Raw genomic sequence first — 20,872 nt, 5'->3', positions numbered from 1 at the left:
CAATAGGTGATTTAACGCGTTCTTAACACACACGGAAAATCTGCATGAACGGGATAATGCCAGTGCCATGCAAATGTTAATGTTAGTTAAATGCGCCAATTAGGTATTTGTACCTGATGCCATATCATGTGCTGAAATTTAGTGCATCTTTAGTGAGTTTTTTAGTGATTGAAACTTTGCACCTGCTTTACACTGGCGTTATTGTGTTGTTGGCTTCCGCAGAGTTCTGTTTCTGTAATGGATACTGTTTATTTCTTCATCGTTTTGACCTTTTTCTTGCATCTGTGAGCAAGAATTAGGGCAACTACACAGGCAATAGCGATTAACCCCCGCTAACAGAATACTGGAAGAAGATAATGCAGATAATGCAGATCGCATGGAGCAGGCCGAAGTAAGGAATTACTTTCGTTTTACCGTGGAACACATTCCTTAATTTTGCAGCTTAGTTTACCCTTGAACGTTCCTTAATTTTACAGCTTTCAATTGTGACGGTTTACCCTTGAACGTTCCTTAATTTTGCAGCTTTTAATGGTTACCCTTGAATGTTCCTTATTAATTTTGCGCCTTTAAATATGACGATTAACCCTTGAATGTTCCTTAGTTTTGCGGCTTTTAATTGTGACGGTTTACTCTTGAACTTTTCTGGGTCTGTTTACAACTGTTTTATAAGCTGAGGATTGGTTAGAATACACCTTAGGATCACAGCAGCAATATGTCTTATGTTCCTTTTATGTGTTATTCTGTTTCCAGGTGCAGCCCAGACTCATCCGTAGACCCTTGAGGCAGCGTGTAATCTGGCCATGCACAACTATCCTAGGATTAATGGAGCCTGAAGTGATGCGAAGATACCTTCTCAGCTCTATAGCTATTGGGACCCTGTACGAGGACCTGCGCAATGGTATAGATCCCGTCACCTCTCGCAACCATGCTGTCCCAGGGCTGGTGAAACTTCTGTGTGCCTTGCATTTTTTTGCCATGGTATGTTTCCAGAATACAGTCAGACTGATTTGCGGGATGAATCAGTCCTCAGTCTCACAGCACTTTGGACAAGTCTTGAGGGCTATGATGAAACACATTCGGAAGTATATTTATTTCCCGGTGAACCCTGTGCAAATGCAGGAGATCTGGCATGGATTCTTCGACATAACTGGGATGCCCAATGTATTGGGAGCAATAGACTGCACTCATATTGCACTTACCCCCAGCACGGAACAGGAGAGTGCATTCAGCAATCGGAAGTCATTCCATTTGATGAATGTGCAGGTGGTGTGTGATGCCCGTCAACGGATCCTAAATGTAGCTTCGAGGTTTCCGGGGAGCTGCCATGATTCCTACATCCTTGATCGTTCCTCGCTTGGAACCGATTTTCTGGAACGGAAACACGGTGATGGCTGGTTGCTTGGTAAGTAACAGAAGGTAATCGTAGTCTTGATAGAGAACCAGGTGGCACGGGGTACAGTACAAGTAGAAGTAAATTGCCTTATCCTAAAGTGTTTACTACAGTGGACCTTTGACTTACGAACTCACAGTTCATTCCAGAGGGCTAGCTGTAACTCCAGGTGCTTGTAAGTCAAAAGTATTTTTTCCATAAGAAATAATGGAAATACCCAAAGGGGGTAATTTTAAAAGGAGTTACGCGCATAAATGTAACTACTATTGTAGCAATTTTCAAAAGCCATTTACTCACGTAAAGTGCACTTATGCGAATAAATCCTATGGACGATTCAATGGCATATATTGTAGCAATTTTCAAAAGCCCACTTACTCGAGTAAAGTGCATTTACATGCGTAAAACCCAGATTTACGCATGTAAATGCTTTTTAAAATCCGCCCCATAATGCATTCCGAACCTCCCAAAGCACCCCTTACCTAACATTTTCATAATAAAAAAGGGTTGCATTATGTGTATAATTACTAGAAACACCTATAATTTTGTACTCACCAAAAACTTTAAAAATGTGCCTAGCCTATCAGAAACTAAAATTTCATACTGTACTCACCATTCTGGTTGACAGGTTTGCAGGAAGGGAGAAGGGGGAGGATTCACCCCTCCCCATCCCATCAGAGCACATCTCTGGCCCCCAAACACTCATTTCCCCCTCCCAGCATACTCATTCCTCCCCTGCTGATACCTTGCTGTAGCCAGCTAAGTGCCGACATTCAGGTTGTATCTAAGGACTTTTGGTTGTAACTCAAAACTAAAATTTGGGTTGTAACTCAAGTTGTTCGTATGTCAGGCGGGTTCTAACTGGAGGGTCCACTCTATTGTATAGATATGTGTTTCCTGGTGTTTGTTTTGTCACATAAGAACATAAGAAAATGCCATACTGGGTCAGACCAAGGGTCCATCAAGCCCAGCATCCTGTTTCCAACAGTGGCCAATCCAGGCCATAAGAACCTGGCAAGTACCCAAAAACTAAGTCCATTCCATGTAACCATTGCTAATGGCAGTGGCTATTCTCTAAGTGAACTTAATAGCAGGTAATGGACTTCTCCTCCAAGAACTTATCCAATCCTTTTTTAAACTCAGCTATACTAACTGCACTAATCACATTTGCTGGCAACAAATTCCAGAGTTTAATTGTGCGTTGAGTAAAAAGAACTTTCTCCGATTAGTTTTAAATGTGCCCCATGCTAACTTCATGGAGTACCCCCTAGTCTTTCTACTATCCGAAAGAGTAAATAACCGATTCACATCTACCCGATCTAGACCTCTCATGATTTTAAACACCTCTATCATATCCCACCTCAGTCGTCTCTTCTCCAAGCTGAAAAGTCCTAACCTTTTTAGTCTTTCTTCATAGGGGAGTTGTTCCATTCCCCTTATCATTTTGGTAGCCCTTCTCTGTACCTTCTCCATCACAATTATATCTTTTTTGAGATGCGGCGACCAGAATTGTACACAGTATTCAAGGTGCGGTCTCACCATGGAGCGATACAGAGGCATTATGACATTTTCCGTTTTATTCACCATTCCTTTTCTAATAATTCCCAACATTCTGTTTGCTTTTTTGACTGCCGCAGCACACTGCACCGACGATTTCAGTGTGTTATCCATTATGACACCTAGATCTCTTTCTTGGGTTGTAGCACCTAATATGGAACCCAACATTGTGTAATTATAGCACGGGTTATTTTTCCCTATATGCATCACCTTGCACTTATCCACATTAAATTTCATCTGCTATTTGGATGCCCAATTTTCCAGTCTCACAAGGTCTTCCTGCAATTTATCAGAATCTGCTTGTGATTTAACTACTCTGAACAATTTTGTGTCATCTGCAAATTTGATTATCTCACTCGTCGTATTTCTTTCCAAATCATTTATAAATATATTGAACAGTAAGGGTCCCAATACAGATCCCTGAGGCACTCCACTGTCCACTCCCTTCCACTGAGAAAATTGCCAGTGTCAAAGATGCAATATCTGTAAGCCGTGGTTGCTGACTCTGCTCCAGGCCCCGCACACCTCAGTGGAAAGACGATACAATGACACACATACAAGCACTTGATCTGTCATCGAACTGACATTTGGCATGCTAAAAGGGTATTTCATATGCTTGGATGGGTCTAATGGTGCCCTCCGGTACAGGGCTGAAAAAGTTGCATGCATTATTATGGCCTGCTGAATGCTACATAACCTCGCCTTGCGCTTTGGCCTGGAAGTGGAGGTCCCAGACAACTTGCTTCCAGATCTACCTGAACAACTGGCTGCAGAAGTGGACAACACAGCGTGAGGCTCAGATGTTTGCAGTAGAGTCATTGAGGAGTATTTTGCATGAAGTCTTACAAATAAACCCTCTTTCCTTACCGTTTCTGCAGCTGAGTGTTTCTGTGGTTTAATGAATGTAATTCATTTAATCCAGAGCTTCCCACACTGTGGGTCGGGACCCCAAATGGGGTCAGAAAACCTTGAGCCAGGGCCACAAATTCCTGAAAGGGCAGCCCTCTCCAGACATCACCAGCATCTGAAGTAGTGGAAATCAGCATGGGATCTTTGAGCTAGCATGCACTCTCAGGTCCTGCAATGGTCTCGCCCTCGCTTGAGTTTCTATGTTAACAGGAAGCCATGTATGAGGAGGGACTGGGGCCACTGCAGGGCCTATGAACTTTTACTGGCTCAAGGATCCTGTGCTGACTTTCATTACTATAAAGCTGCTGCCAGTTGCAGATCAACATCAGGCATTGGACCAGCCATTGGGGAAGAGTGGGCAGAGTGTGCACAGGTCTGTGCAGGTTTTCACTTGTTCTCTATCCTCTCCCTTCATCATTGAGCTTACCTAAGAGAAAAATGTTGCCCCTGTTATCAGCCTGTCCTCTCTTCCCACTAGCTGTCATCCGCTTATCGCCTGAGGCCAAAAGGAAAATGTTGCTGCTGATTCTAGTCAAGGGGATGTTTGGATGGGGGCTGTTTGCAGGGAGGGATCAGATACAGGAAGGATTTGAGGGTTGGTTCAGGGAGTGATTGCTGTGGAAGGTGTGAAAAGGGGATGCAAGAGAGGAGCAAGGGGTGTGAGTATCAACTGGGGTGGGATATGAGAAAAGAGAGAGGAAGGGGGATGACATGATCAATTGGGTGTTAGAACTTATGGGTTAGTGGACCCTTGACCCGCAGTGAGAGATGGTGACCCCCCACAGGTGGAGGAGCCTCACGGGAGGCGAGGTTAGCAGCTGCAGATGACAGAGCCCAGAGAATGTAGAGAGAGAAATGTAGGTACAATGGCCAGAGTACATCCCCCTAGTGGTGAGGAGCCGGATAGGCCCTGAGGCATGAGGATGCAGGCTGAGTGAGGAGGAGTGCCAAGAAAGCATCCCCAGGGACTGAGCCAAGGAGAGCATCCATGGAAGAATGTAGGCTTACCCGAGGAGCGGGGAATCCCAGGGGGTCTCTGGCAGTGATGGAGAGAGAGAGAGAGAGAGAGAGAGAGTGCTGCCCCGAGGAGCGGGGAAGCGTGTCACAATCACAGTACACAATGTGCTGCCCCAAGGAGCAGGGGGATAGTGTGCAACACAGTCAGGAGACAGGAGCAGGGCCCCCAAGGAGCAGGTACCTGAAAGTGTCTCAAGCCAGGAAGAACCGGAACCAGGAACAGACGTCAGTAGACATATCTGAAGGATTTAGCAAGAAAGGAAGTCGTTCCCAAGTCGATTAGGTCAGGCCCCAAAGAATCCAGGAATACTGATGTCATCATGGGGAGACGCCCCTGAGGTTCCCGCCCTGGCATCCATAACAGGGGCCGTGCGGGGGGGCAGAGGTTGAGAGGTGGAAGGACAGAGGTCAGGAGGCCCTCTGTAGGGGAATAAGTTGAAAGAGGGGATCAGCTGGAGTGCAAGAATGGTGAGTGAAGGGATTGTTGGAGACAAACTACACCCCCGCCAATTAGGTTTGGTTGTCCCATGGGGGTCATGTGATTTCAAAAGTGTTAAAATGGGATTACATTGGCTAAAAGTTTGGGAAGCTCTGCTTTAATACGAACTTGGACATTTAAGGCCCAAGGCCAAGGCGTTCTTTGAGCAATCGCCAAAGGAAGCCGAGGTTATGGACATCCATGAGGGAGGCATGTAGTGCAAGGGAGATCAGGCTGTAGGAATGGACACATGGGTATTTGCCATGTATGAGGAGGGACTGGGGCCACTGCAGGGCCTGTGAACTTTTACTGGCTCAAAGATCCTGTGCTGACTTTCATTACTATAAAGCTGCTGCCAGTTGCAGATCAACATCAGGCATTGGACCAGCCATTGGGGAAGAGTGGGCAGAGTGTGCACAGGTCTGTGCAGGTTTTCACTTGTTCTCTATCCTCTCCCTTCATCACTGAGCTTACCTAAGAGAAAAATGTTGCCCCTGCCCTCTCTTCCCACTAGCTGTCATCCAGTTATCGCATGAGGCCAAAAGGAAAATGTTGCTGACTTGGACCGCCGATGTCGTTCGGAAACCTGTTTGGCGCCTTTAAGGGACAACATAGTCCTACAACCACCAGAGGCCGCAGGAATGGACGCATAATGCGTCCATTTAAAGGCGCCTGACTTGGGCTGCCGATGTCAGGTTGTTCCAGTTACCTGTTTGGCGCCTTTAAGGGACATCATAGTCCTACATCCACGAGGGGCCGCATACCCTGCGGCCATGCCTAATATGTTCATTTTATTTGTGCGTGTTCAAGCCAGCAGCCATAGAAATGCCCAGAGGGAGAGGGCGCCTCCTGAATTTCTCGGAGGGGGGGACGAGCGGCTGCTGGCTATTTTAATAGTTGAGGATGAGAGGCATCTCTTTTTTTGCCCTGGGTGCCGGCGCAATATAGAGCAGGCTGATGCTGCCTGGCTGGCGTTCAGGGCGAGATTCAATACCCAAGTGTCCTACCCGAGGGAGGTGAGTATGGCTGGGGCCTTGAATTGTAGCTTAGATTGTAGGATGAGTGGGATGTGCGGGCCCAGCATTAAATAAATGTTTGCATTTTTTATTTCTACCCTCCTTGCATATGGGAGAGGCCTCCATTGGTAGCTTGAATTGTAGGATGGGTGGCAGGTGCAGGCAGGCCCAGCATTAAATACTGTAGTGTATATAGTAATGTTTGCATTTTTTATTTCTGTCACCAGGTGGAGGAGTTGGAAGGGGGGGCCGGACGTCTGGGGGGGGGGAGGAAAAGGAATGGCACCTGGCCCTCTGCACCAGAAGTGTGCAGCCGGATGGTGAGTAGATTAGGAGTTACAGATGATAATTACACCCCCTAAATCAATAATATAGGGGTTCATGTGTGCACTTGTCCATTTACTTGGCTTCACATCATTAGAATAGTTTTGAATGTAGATAATAAGGTTTATTTATATGTGTTGTGTATTATCCATATATCTTTGCTTCCATCCTTTGTCTTTCTTTTTTCCCTACAACTTTTGCTATTACCAATTTCAGGCACCTTGAGTTCTGAAGATGAGGAGGAGGAGGAGGAAGAGGAAGCAATGCAGCTGATGGAGGAGGAAGAGGAGGAGAAGAAGGATGATGATGAGGAGGAGATGGAGGAAGAGAGGATGAGGAGCTGGAAAGCAAACCCCCAACACCGCCACCCCAACCCCACCCGATTTCTGGCCCCCACCCCCAACACCGCCCCCACCCCCAACACCACCACAGCACTTTTCCCTGCTTCACCTGCTCATTTCCCGCCCCGTGACCTGGAGGGACGAGAGGTAATCGTCATTGACTATGAGGAGCCCTCCATTGATGCTCCATCGGTGGTCCAGGACCTGCGGGAGCAAGAGGCAACATCCCAGGATGTGTCTGATGAGGAAGGAAGGCCTTCTTTAATCAAGGCATGCCTGGATGCTATCATGTCACTGCTTGGTCAGCTGGACCGCAGGATGGACACACTGTAAGGGCTCCTGGTGTATGTGGGGGCCAATTTGGCAGAGCTGGTACATGGCCAGCAGCAGATGATTGAGCTTCTGTCAACCATGGCAGGAGCTGGATCGCTGATGGTCCTGTCCTTGCCCCAGCCAGGTGGGCCCCAGCCGCCTTGCCAGTGATGCTCCTCCTTGTCCCCCCAGGAAACATTCCCAATCCCTACCCTCCATCCCAACCCCCATCCTGTATATACTTGATTATATATATATTATCCATACATGTAAATTGTTTTATTTTTTAAATATTAATAATAACATTTAGACATTTGGTGCTTGTCCTGTGCTGTCCCTGTAATGTACAAGAGGAAAAATATGATAGAGTGGGAAGAGATTAGAGGAGAGGATGATGACAAGGGTAATTTCACGAAATGGGGAGAGGGTACATGAAGATACCAGGCAAGGGGTATCAGTGGTGATGTCTAGGGTTTGGGGGAAGAGGTGAATTGTGCCATTATCTCCTGTGTTTTTATTAGCAGGCTTCCCACCTTTAATCATACTCTAATAAAGCATAACGAGGTAAAAAATAGACATTTCAAAAAAAATGTTAAGAGACATTGCAGCCTTGGAAAAACAGGGAACTAATTTATTGATAAGACATAAATAAAACTGTCACTGTTGTCTTGCTAATGTGAAGACTTGGCTTAAGGCCTCCGCAGACAGAACCAGTCTTACTACCAGTGCTGTGATGTTGTTCTGGAACTCTCGGTTCTCCCGCTGCCTCTGCTGGAGGACCGTTTGTACTCCGCTCCACCCCTCCACAACAGCAGAGTTGTGACCCTGCTGATGTTCTATTAGGTTGGTCACCATGTTGTTGGCAAACTTATCTAGGCAGATGATGGTCATTCTAACCTTCTCCACTTGCTGCTCTTCCAGAGCCCCTGCAGTCTCTGCAGGCTGAGTTTCAGGAACGTCCTCTGGAGAGCTGTCCTCCTGCAAGGTCAGCATCCAAAATTGTTCGTGCTGCAGATCTTCGACCATTTGTGTCTCAGTAGGAGGGTTCTTTTCAGTGATGTCAAGGAATATGAATTCAGGTGTGGAAGGAGCATCTAAATCACCTTGCACACCCTCATCCATATTGTTTCTTGTCACGTTTGATACAGCAGCTGCAGGAATAGACAAAACATTCAAAAACTAGTTAGGTCGCTTGCCCAAGCCCATAGAAATAAACAAAGTATGCAAACAAGGTAGTCATTTTGAAAATTGTACCTTCAGGTCGACCTGCCGTCTCGTGCTCCGTCAAGCACCTCTGGGCATAGTGTGGAAAGGACCAGCTCCTCCTGGGGGGTCAATTGCAGAATGCTAGCAGGCCCACCACCTGTCCGTTTACATGAAGCCACAATTTTGGCAGCTTTCTCCTTCACCGCCATGCAGGTGTCATGCCACCGGTGCTGGACCTGCTTCACATCCCTGGTCTTGACCCCCTGAAGACTGAGCTCTTGAGCGATCCTCTCCTAGATTTGCTTTCTGGTGGACTGTGAGCACTTGGTTTGAAGAGGGTCTGGTAGTTCTCGCACACACTCTGGCAGAGCTGCTCCTTCTCCACCTCAGAGAAGCGCAAATCACGCACACACTTCTGTGGAGGTGGTTGGACACCAAAAGGGCCCACCTGCTCTTCATCCAAGCTTCATTTTCTTCCATTGGCATTCTGATGACCGTCATGACCACCGGCATTTCTACCATTGTTCTCCATGTCAGTTACTTGCTGCCAAAACAGAGACAGGAAAGAAAAGTATAGTACTCCAGTTAGTGGCAATTTAAAGAACAGCTATGATAAATGAGAAAATACATCGGACAAGAACAGAGAAAATGTACAGAGTGAGAAAGGCAATTGAGAGAGCAAGGACAGATAGAAAAATAAAGAGACACAGGTCCCCCGGAGATCATAGACAGACAGAAAAATAAGACACAGGCCCCCCAGAGATCATAGACAGACAGAAAAATAAAGAGACTCAGGCCCCCCAGAGAGCATGGACAGAAAAATAAAGAGACACATGCCCCCCCCCCCCCCCCCCCAGAGAGCATGTGTTGCGTGACCCGGGCTCGTGGGTGCTGTGACCGGGCCTGCTCACCTCGCCATGCCCTCAACCAGCTCCAGTCTCACCGCTGCCGCCAGTTCCCACCATCCCCGTCACTCATCACAGCCCTCTCAGGGTTCCTCGATGCCGCAGGCCTCACAGTGGAGCTCCCGCCGGGGCTCTGTGTCCTCTTGATCCTCGGTCCTGCCCCAGGTGCACGCGCGGCCGGTCACAACGTTTAAAGGGACAAGCGTGGGAAACCATGCTCGGACACTCCCCGATGACATCACCAGCTCCTAGTTTATAGAGTGAGGTCCTGCCCCAGGACCTCGCCTTGGCAATCGGGTCGACCCCGTCGTGTTCTGAGTTTGCCTTCTCCGTGTTCCAGCATTTCCTTGTTCCAGTGTTTCCTTGTTCCAGTGTCTCCTTTTTCCAGTGTCTCCTTTTTCCAGTGTCTCTGTGTACCAGCATTTCCTTGTTCCTGAGCCTTCGTGTGTTCCTGCATCCTTCCCAAGAAGTACCTTCCCAGACTGATCTCTGGTACTGACCTCTGCCTGCCTGAGCATTCTCTTTGTCTGCTGCCTGGAACTGACCCTCACTTGCTTTGATTATGCTCAGACTGACCTGGGTTTTTGACCCTTGCTTTGGCTGACCACTTCTGGACTGCTACTTTTGCTCTGACCCTTGCGCTTCACTCAGACACTCTCTTCTGGCCTACTGTGACTACCAGACCAACCTGTTTGGAATCCACCCGCGACTTCCACCTGACTAAATCTGCAGGCACTGCCTGTCTTGCCCAGAGAACCTTCCTGAACTGTTACCTCCCTGAGGTCTCTGGAGCTTCCAGTTCGGGTCTAGTCCATCCTCTCTGCATCAGCCATGCCCCCTTGCTCATGGTGGGCACACCTCTCCGCTACCTCTCCGAGAGATCACCTGAGGCCCACCTAAGTCCAGGCGGTCTGGTTACCCAAGGGCTCAACCTGCAGAAACCCCGGACTGTTATTGGTGAAGCTCTAGCTAGCCTCTGTCTCCTCATGTGCTACACCTCCTGGTGGCAGGTGCTCTCTGAGTCCAACCAGAGAGCCGTATCAATCCTGCACCAGGTGAAGGGTCTACCTCCAGCGCAACAGGTTTCCAAGGCCATGGACTCAGTTGAGTCTTCTGCCTTGCAGTCTATCCCTGGTCTGGCTACTCATGTCCGAGAACAACAACGGGTCCTAGAAGCATTGGCCTCCTCCGTGGTAAGGATGTGTACTCAAATGGAGGAATCTACCATGGCCAATCCAGGGGCTCACAGGCACCACTGGCCCTCTCAGCTCCACCCTGTTTTAAAGGAGATCCTCGCCTCTGTCGAGGCTTCATAAACCAATGAAATATGCAGTTCTCACTGCAACCCACGCTCTTTCCCGACAAGGCAACCAAGGTCACATTCATCCTGTCACACCTTGAGGAGAAGGCCCTGTAATGGGCTTCCCTTCTCTGGGAGTGTTCCGACGCAATTCTTCACCAGCTCCCTCAGTTCTTCTCTGTCTTCTGATGCACCTTCGAGGACCCAGGTTGACAGGTGGTTGCTGGCCACCATCTACTCCACCTCCGTCAAGGTTTGCACTTGCTCACTGAATACCCAGTGGAGTTCAGAACTCTGGCAACTGAGTTAGGTTGGCAAGAAGACTGCCTGCGGGCACTCTACCTTGAGGGACTGTCTCCGGCCCTTAAAGGTGAGCTAGCCACCCACAAGATCCCTGTATCTCTAGAGGACCTGATTTCCCTGGTCGGTAGAATCAACTACCATCTGTGGCAAAGGCATCAGGAGATAAGAGCTCTCTAACCTTCCACTCCTCGGCCACCCAATTCAATGAGTCCCCAGTTGAAAGCCTTACCAGCAGCCCCTCAACCACCTGAGGAACCAATGCAAATCAACCGTTGCCATCTGACTCCAGAGGAACGTCTCCAATGAAGAAAGACAGGGCTATGCTTATATTGTGGGGGTTCCGGATATCTCCTCCAGACTTGTCCCGTGCGTCCGGGAAACTCCAAACCTGAGTCCGGCGGGGGACCTGAGCTTGGGCGCTACAGTTTCTGGCCCCCATTTGTTACTTCCTGTCTCCCTCCTTAGGCAGTCACATTCATTTTCCACCACTGCCCTCGTGGACACTGGGGCGAGTGGAAATTTCATTTTAGAGGAGATTGTCATACTACTCCAGATACCAGTCCACTGCTCATTGCATCAATGCAAGGTTAACCCGTCTCCGTTCGGATCACCCATCATACTCTGGCTGTTCACCTCACTGTTGGGAACCTCCATGATGAGGATATCTCCCTCCTGATCTTTAAACGATCAACACATCCTGTGGTCCTTGGACTTCCTTGGCTCCAGCTACATGCACTCCAATTCAACTGGCAGTCCTTGCAACTCATCCAGTGGGATCCTTGATGTCAAACCCACTGTCTATGGCAAGTGGCTCCGTCCACAACAGGTAACACTCCTCCCGGGGTTACCTGCTCCATATTTGGAATTCAAAGACTGTTCTCCAAACAAAATGCTGTTATTCTGCCACCACTCCGAAAGTTCAACTGTCCCATAGAACTCCTACCTGGAACCATGCCTCCCAAGGGGAGAACCTATCCTCTTTCATTCTCAGAAACCCAAGCGATGTCTGCATTCATCAAGGAAAATTTGCCCAAGGGGGTTCATAAAACCCTCGACTTCCCCGGAAGGTGCCGGGTTCTTCTTTGTGAAAAAAAAAGGAAGGCAGTCTCAGACCATGTATAGACTACAGAGATTTGAATGCAGTAACCTGTAAGGACCAATATCCACTGCAACTTATCAGTAAACTGTTTGATCGCCTACAAGACGCTCAAGTATTTACCAAACTAGATCTACGCAGGCATATAATCTAGTACAAATCCAACCAGAAGACATCTGGAAAACCACCTTCAACACAAGAGATGGACACTACGAGTACGTAGTAATGCCCTTCGGGCTTTGCAATGCCCCTGTAGTCTTCCAGCGGCTAATGAACGAGATTTTCCGGGACTTTTGTACTCCTTCGTTGTAGTGTATCTAGATGATATACTGATATTCTCCAAGGATCTGAAGTCTCACTGTTCCCATGTTCAGTTTTCCAGGGCCTCAGGGACCACCAACTCTATGCTAAGTTGGAGAAGTGTATTTTTGAGCAACCCAGTCTCCCATTTCTGGGCTATATTATCTCCAATCGTTGTTTCACCATGGATCCTGACAAACTCCAGGGTATTCGAGACTGGCCTCAACCAGTGGGCCTCTGAGCCCTACAGAGATTCCTTGGATTCACAAATTACTATCGCAATTTCATCCCCTATTACTCCACTTTGGCCGCTTCACTCACGGCTATGACCAGGAAAGGATGTGATCTTCGACTATGGAGTCCCAAGGCTCAAACAGCATTTCTTGCCTGAAAGAGGCCTTCTGTACCAGCTCATATCTATGCCACCAGGATCCTAACCACCCCTTCATAGTTGAAGTTGACGCATCCGTGATTGGTGCAGGAGCAGTTTTGAATCAAGCCTAACTCCACTGTTAGGCTTGATTCCTCAAGAGGGAAGGAGTTAGCAATCTGTTATGGAACAGACTGCAGAGTTAGCAATCTGTTGTAGATCTGCTCCTCCAGAGGGGAGGAGTTAGCAATCTATTATAATTCTGCTGTTCAGAGTTAGCTATTATGAAGCTCCTCCTGTAGAGGGAGGAGTTAGCAGTCTGATATGGATCTCCTCCTGGAGAGAGAGGAGTTGACAATCTGTTATCAATCCCTGCTGCAATGGATAGCAATCTGTTATAAGTCTGCCAGGGAGTTAGCAATCGGTTATGGAACACCCTGACAAGGGAAGAGCTAACAATTGTAATACTCCGTAGGTGGAGTTAATGATCTGTGGTGGGTTGGCTTCCCACAGAGTGGAAGTTGTATAAGACCGCTCTAGAAGTGTAATGAATGAATACTTGAAGAAATTGGTGAATCCCTGGGCCGATGGCAGATGATAGCGCCCCCAGGAGGATATCCTGAGAGGGACCACCGGCTAGGCTGGAGTATGAAGACAAACACAGATAATTATTTATTTAGACAGGAAGTAGAACCACCAGAGGTGGCAGTAGTGAGCTGATGTGCCCGGCAGGGCTGAAGTCCTTCAGATAGTGGAATTGCGGTCTCTGGGTTGCTGAGCTGTAGAGAGAGACTATAAGTAGTGAGTAGACAGGGTATGCTGGATACATAACCAGTAGAAGATGATACACTCACAATTGTAGAGATCTGTAATGGCTTCTCTGTAACAGAGTCTTCAGTATATTCAGGAACAGGAGTCGTCGGCGAGTGCTGGTTCCTATAAGCAGTCTGAAATGAGAACTCACAATATCTGTGTAGGAGATGGCTTATGGAATAGAAGGGAGTCTTTGGAGGGTTTTAGGAACATAGGCCCTCGTGGAGCAAATACCTATCTGCAATATATAATATATAATACCTATCTGCAATATATAATAGTAATGCACAAGATATAGGTATATAATAGTAGCTTCTGAAATAGAAGAGAGTTGAGAAGGGATTTAGGAACATGGGCCCTCGTGGAGCGAGTACCGGTTCCTATCTGTAATCCACAATAATGACTCATGATCTCCGTACCTGCGATAACGTCTTAGACAGAAGGGAGTCTTGGAGATTAGGAACATAGGCCATCATGGAGCGAGTACGGGTTCCTATCTGTAATAGAACTCACTGTGTTCACGTCTATGATCGCTTCCAGGTAGTCAGGAGTCTTCTGAGCATTCAGGGAACGTAGGCCCTCGAGGAGCAAGTACTGGATCTCGTCTTAGTAATCTGAAATTAAGAAGAGAGAGAACGGGGCCCCCGAGGAGCGAGTACCCCTGGTAAGGTGGTGGAGGCAGAGCAGCGGAGAAAGAATTCCCCTTGCTAAATCGATTCTTAGTTGAAAGCAAAGACCTTTTAAAGTGGAAGCAGATGTCATCACTATGGGGGGACGCTCCCCGAGGTTCGTGCCCTTGCTGGTACAAACTCTGGAGCACGCGTGCCTTTACGTCATCAGGAATATGGCGGATCCGCAGCATCAGGCCAGCCCAGGGATTCCAGGAAGTACGGCGAGGAGAAGCTGTGGCAGCATCTGTCCGTCAGACCCGAAGGGAGTCACTACTAAGGTAGAGAGGGTGGAGCGAGGGCGAGAACAGGCACAAACGCAACATCCACCAAGGGAACCCTAATTCCATGTTCCTTTTACTCACATAAATTCTCCTCCACAGACCAAAACTATACCATAGGAGACCATGAGCTCCTAGCAGTGAAACTTGCTCTGCAAGAATGGCATCCCTGTCTTAAAGGGGCACACGACAGATTGACGATATTCACCAACCATCAAAATCTGGAACATTTAAAGGAGGCTCATCTCCTTAACCCACGACAAGCCCGCTGGGGCCTATTCTTCACATGCTTCAACTTTGAGCTCCACTATCACCCAGCTGCGGAAAATCTCTGTGCAGACGCACTCTCCCGCTCCATTGAGCCAGAACACACCCGAAACTCCCAGGCACATCATTTCCAAGCCTACATATCCTTTGCCGCCACCACCACAGTGCCAGCTGGGAAAATGGTGGTTCCCCGCCATCTCTGCGGACATGTACTCCATTGGGCTCATAACTCCAAGCTGGCCGGTCACCCCTGGCTGAGCCCGAACCCTTGAGATGCTCCAAAGGCACTATTGGTGGCTAGGTATGAATAAAGACTCCCGAGACTATGTACACTCCTGTACAGTTTGCGCCAGCAAAAGACTCCAACTAGCCGCCCATGCGGGCTTCTTCAACCACTTCCTGCACCCACCGAGCCATGGTCTAGTCTGTCCACAGACTTTATAGTTGATCTGCCTCCTTCAAAAGGAAATACCATGATCTGGGTCATCGTAGACAGTTTCTAAATGATGGCCCACTTTGTTCTGTTACCTGGACTCCCATCAGCTCCAGAGTTAGCTCGACTCTTCCTAACCCATGTATTTCGTGTACATGTACTACCATGAGAAATCATCTCTAACTGTGGTCTACAATTTGCTGCTAAATATTGGAGGTCTCTCTGCAAAAAGTCCAATATCTCATTAAATTGAACTTCAGCATACCATCCGCAAGCAAATGGCCAGGCCGAGAGGACTAATTGGTCTTTGAAGACCTTACTATGCTCATACAGCAATGACCAACAGGAATTCTGGGCTGACCTCCTACCATGGGCTGAGTTATCTCACAATACCCACATTGCCTCTGCCACGGAAGCATCTCCTTTCGCTGTTGTCTTTGGTCATGAACCCCGTTTACTCCTACCGGTTCCACTCACTGTACCCTCTCCTGCAGCCCAATCTATACACAAACCATCCAGAGGCTCTGGAACCAAGTAAAGGAACGGCTTTGGCAAGCAGCTTACAGGGCCAAACGCTTCACTGACACCCATCATCGGACCGCGCCTCTGTTCCGGCCTGGACAGAATGTACGGCTTAGTACAAAACATACCTGGCTGCAATTGCCTTCACAACGTCTAGTTCCCAAATCTATTGGTCACTTTCCTACCCTGCGACGCATAAGAGCAGTCACCTAACAATTACAACTTCCTGCTTCCATGGGAATTCACAACACGTTCCACATGTCGCTACTTAAACTGTTGGTCCTATCTTGGCCTTCCCGAAGCCCTCCTCAACCTACACAACATTCAGCAGAGCCTGAGAACACCTTACAGGTCAAGGAAGTTCTGGACATCCGACACCGTCGAGGCCATTGGGAGAACTCCTGTTGTGGGAGGGCTTTGGACCGGAGGAAAACTCTTGGGAGCCCTCTCACCACATTCTCGACAAAACCCTGCTCCAGGACTTCCGCTGAGATCACCCTGAAAAACCCAGACCAGTAAGGGGGAGGCCCAGAATGGGGGGGGGGGGGGGCGGGTACTGTTGCGCGTCCTGGCTGCGTGGGTGCCGAAACTGGGTCTGCTCACCTCGCCATGCCCTCAACCAGCTCCGATCTCACCGCTGCTGCCAGTTCCCGCTGTCCCTGTTGCTCACCATGGCCCTCTCTGGCTTTCTCCACGCCGCTGGCCTCACAGCGGAACTCCCGCCGGGGCTCTGCATCCTCCTCTCCTCGGCCCTGCACGGCTGATGTCATGATGTTTAAAGGTCCATGAAAACAAAGAGGTAGGCGATCTATAATAGCCGTCAGGTAAACAAAAGAATAGATGCCTTTATCTTTTCCAAATGTTTATTAGAGTAGAGACATATATGTAAATTGTCCGACTCAGGCCGAGTTTCGCAGCTCAACATCCGCTGCCTCAGGGGCTTAAGTAATCCAAAAACTTCAATTTAATTTAGGAAAGTCATCAAGCAACCAATAACTGCATTTCAACTTGTGATCCGTCATGCAATGTACAATCTCTACTCGTATTGACGTTCTTTACTGGCGTCGCAAAATGGATTGCTAGGGGCCAGAAAGCATGGCATTTCAATAGTAAAACTCCAGGAAGGACAAAACAGAAACATAGCCCCTCGAAACAAGGGCAGAGACTTGGAGAAAGGCCTCCCAGATTGCTACCACAAATAAAAATAAAAAAAAAGACATACAGGAATAGGACGCCGACAAAAATGCCAAGAACAAGTTTCAGGAACGCTTATCTTATAAAAGGTTTGTCCCCTGTACACATGTTTCCAATACCAGCGGACCCTTTGATTTTGCAATGCTTAACATGTTCTATCCTCAAACGCCGTATTAAAGAACTTACATTTACAATTTATTAAAAAAAAATATATAAAAATTGTTTATATAAGTAGAAAGCTACCAGTTCTTACCTATGCAAAAAGAAGGAAATGAAGAGATGAAGCTCAAGTCTTGATGAAGCTGGAGTCTCGATAATGCTGCAGTTGTGATGAAGCTCATCTCGATAAAATTCATGTGAATTCAAGGGACCAGTCTGAAGCCAGTACAGGTCCAATCAAACTCGACACAAAGGGGAAGTTTACCTGGTTGCAGCTATTATTATACCCTGCTCGTAATAGGATTATGACACGCATGCTGACGTCGCTTGCTGACATCACAGGCACAAAGCGGAAACAAAGTTGATATGAAATATGCAGTATTCCTTTTCAATATCAATATCAATATCAATTGATAAAGTATTCCTTTTCAATATCAATATCAATTGAACTACATTTTCCAAACCTTTTTGACAGTTATATGCAGATTTTTTTCTCGTACTTTGCTCCAGCGATGCAATATTGAACATCTGATGCAATAAAAAAAAATCACACTTAGACGCTGTGTTTTGAGCAACGCACGCAATTTTTCGCGTGCTTTTAATTTCAGCTCTATTTAAATATTGCATCGGAGCTAACGGTGAAAAAATATGCGCACGTTAAATCTGCGTGCGTCCTTAATGAACGCAATTCTTACCACATTTTTTATTGCCTCGGCCCCTTAGTTGTCTGACTCCCAGTCCATGCCATTTGTCAGAGGCTGGAGTACTGCTGCAGAGTAGAGTACAATCTAATTGGCCATCTTTTCTGCTTCTGCCACCTTCCTTGCTGTGATTGCACTGCCAGCACAAAATTGAGGACTCACAGCTGGGCTGCAGGCAAGACATCTTGGCACTTCCATTCCCTGCCTACTTGATAAAAAAAAAAAAAAAAAAAAATCAATACTGACCCAGGGTCTGGTTCTGCTTCAGGTCAATGTGCTCAGCTGCTAGGTCTCATAGTGGCACATGTGTCCATGCAGTGTGGATCCAGTGCAGTCCCAGCCTCTCATGCTTTGTTTTGGGGACATCCAGGACAGCCAAGAATAGGGACTAGGATGCATACTGGCTCTGGCCAGAGAGCAGGTAGGAGGGAGGCTCATGATTGTCAGCAAGTTACAATCTCTGCACAGAGAGATAAACTCTCTCTCCTCTGGGGAGGACTGGAGGCACTGGATGGGTGTCTTCAAAGATGTTAGGCTTAGCCTTTTACTCACAGTTAGTTGATTTCAATATTTCTTTACTTCTGATGCACTCCTTATTCTTCGTTGTTGCTATCCCTGATGGGAAGCATCCACTGAAGCAGGACTCTCTATGCCCCAGTCAGGAAGAAAGAGCAATCAGAACTTCCTCCTGGATCTTGAAAACAAATCTCCCCAAAACAGAGAATAACACTGGATTGTATTCTTTTAGCGGGCCACTGGCACCCCCAGCTTTGTTGAGGGTATGAAGGACAGGACTTCCCTATGCTGCCCAGGCCCAGACCCAGGGTTCCCCGTTCTCTGGACCCAGGAGCTAATCTGACTCCATTAAGGCTCCTACCACTTAAAAAGTTAAAATCCAAAAAATGTACCCAGAGGGAAAAATCCAGTCCAGCCAGTGAGTGGACTGGAAACGAAAAATCCCTTCCAACCCTGGTCTGACTTGGCCTGCAAAAATAACAAATGATAAGCTCCTATCTACCTCTGAACTTTTGGTCAGCCTAAAAGGACTGCCTCCCAAGCTGTAGCAAGGGACCGGTTATATATCCTACACAGGGTGACAACTCCAGACCCCTCAGAAGGAGGGGATGCATCTGAATGGAACTTGCCCCTGAATAATTCTAATCTAACTAGCTGCTCTATAACACCCAGGACTTACTGATAGCGTGACTAGGGTCCACTACACATACCCAGGAGGATTTGCCTCCTTATTTGGGTAACATAAATTGATGTTCATATGAAAGACTTTTGCACAAATTCTAGGGATGTGCAGCCAAAATATTGTCATTATATTCTTCATTTTTAGGTGAGTTTTAAAAAGAGATGCGCACATCAAAATCGGGAAATGCATGCGCATCTACACATCAGAGAAAAAAGGGATCTGCTGTGGGTGTGCTATTGGGCGGGGATAGGCATTCTGAGACACGGTGAAGAGACGTACACGCAAGCGCCTATGCTCCAATGCCACATAAGTTTACTGCTGCTATGGAGGAGGTATAAGTTAAAAATCAACAAAAGCCACTCATCTCTGAGGAGTTTGAGGGGTTTAAGGGGTCTGGGGTAATGGGAGTGCAGGCTAAAGAACCAGGGAGGTTTCTAAGACTGAGCTCTAAACTTGGCGAACTGGTGGACTAACTGGTGAAACTGGTCACAGCGTGCGTGCATGCCTGTTATAAAATTTCCCCACTTGCACGGCTCAGACCTGATTTTGCACAGCTATGAGTGGCCACTTGCAAAACTAGGCGCACACCTGCCCACGTCTATCTATTTATTTATTTATTTATTTATTTATTTATTTTCTAGGTTTTATATTCCATAGTCTCCAGCTCATGATCGACCTAGGCTATTTTATAACACACTCGCGAATGTAAGCATATGTTATAAAATTGCCGCATTTCTGGGTACGCATGCGTACCCATATGAAAGTTACCATCCCTATGTTTTGTTTCCCCTTTTTCATTAATAATTTTGGTTTTGTTTCTTTTTAGTGAGCACTAATTTTGATTTAATACACACTAATCACTAAAAAATGCAGTGTGCACTAAATCGATTTTTGCACACTAAACTAAACGAAATGAAATAAAAATGAATGCACAGTAAATTCTCATATGACGTTGCTGAGCAGTAATACAGAAGTTATACTTTTCCTTGAGCTAAAATATGTGTCTTCTTTTATGTATTTCAGACTGACCAGGAAGAGTCTCCACTCTGTTCCTGGTCCAGAGGTTGAAGCAGGACATCCTCCCACCATACTATGTGAAAGGTGGAGGATGTAGATTCACCATGACATGCTAGCTCTCTAGCGAGGTTGATTCACTGTGAATACAGTTGAAAGCCACTCATTTTAAATTTCCTTACAAAAGGCAAATGCTAGTTGGCAGTATAAGGTCACATTAAAAATTTAAGAGAGATACTGAGACTCTTATTTTCCAGATCAGAGAAGAGCAGGAGAAACAGACCAATAATTTTTCCTAGGAAAACTCTTTGTGTATTTGACTTCCTGTCATCTCTGTGGCAAGCAGCAGATGCAGATTCAGCCATCCCCCACAAACATTAAATATATTTAAAAATCAATCACATTGGCTTTGACAGCAATCAAGTCAACCATCCCCACTGGAGAGTGTATAAATATGTCAAATTTAAATCCCACTTAGTAGAATATTGTGCCATCAATCAAGCTATTAGATAAATGTTCACCGATTTTCTCTACTGGCATGGAGCCTTAGGTTAACTAAAGGAATGAAAAAAAGAAATCAAAAACACGAAAGCCTAATTTACAGTTACCTTTCTATCATTACTATTCAACATGGGACACACTACAAGAGAATAACAAAAAATGCATTATACCCATTCAGATCAACTCTATTAATGCAAAAACATTCTCTTTCAGCACTTCCTACTCTATAAAAAATGAACATTGGACTGACTTTCACTATAACAAGAGATGTCAAACCTGCATTATAATTATGGCAATTAT

Source organism: Rhinatrema bivittatum, chromosome 1, assembly GCF_901001135.1.
Source record: "Rhinatrema bivittatum chromosome 1, aRhiBiv1.1, whole genome shotgun sequence".
NCBI classification, from domain to species: domain Eukaryota; kingdom Metazoa; phylum Chordata; class Amphibia; order Gymnophiona; family Rhinatrematidae; genus Rhinatrema; species Rhinatrema bivittatum.
The sequence above is the reverse complement of the archived record's forward strand: the minus strand, read 5'-3'. Positions refer to the sequence as shown.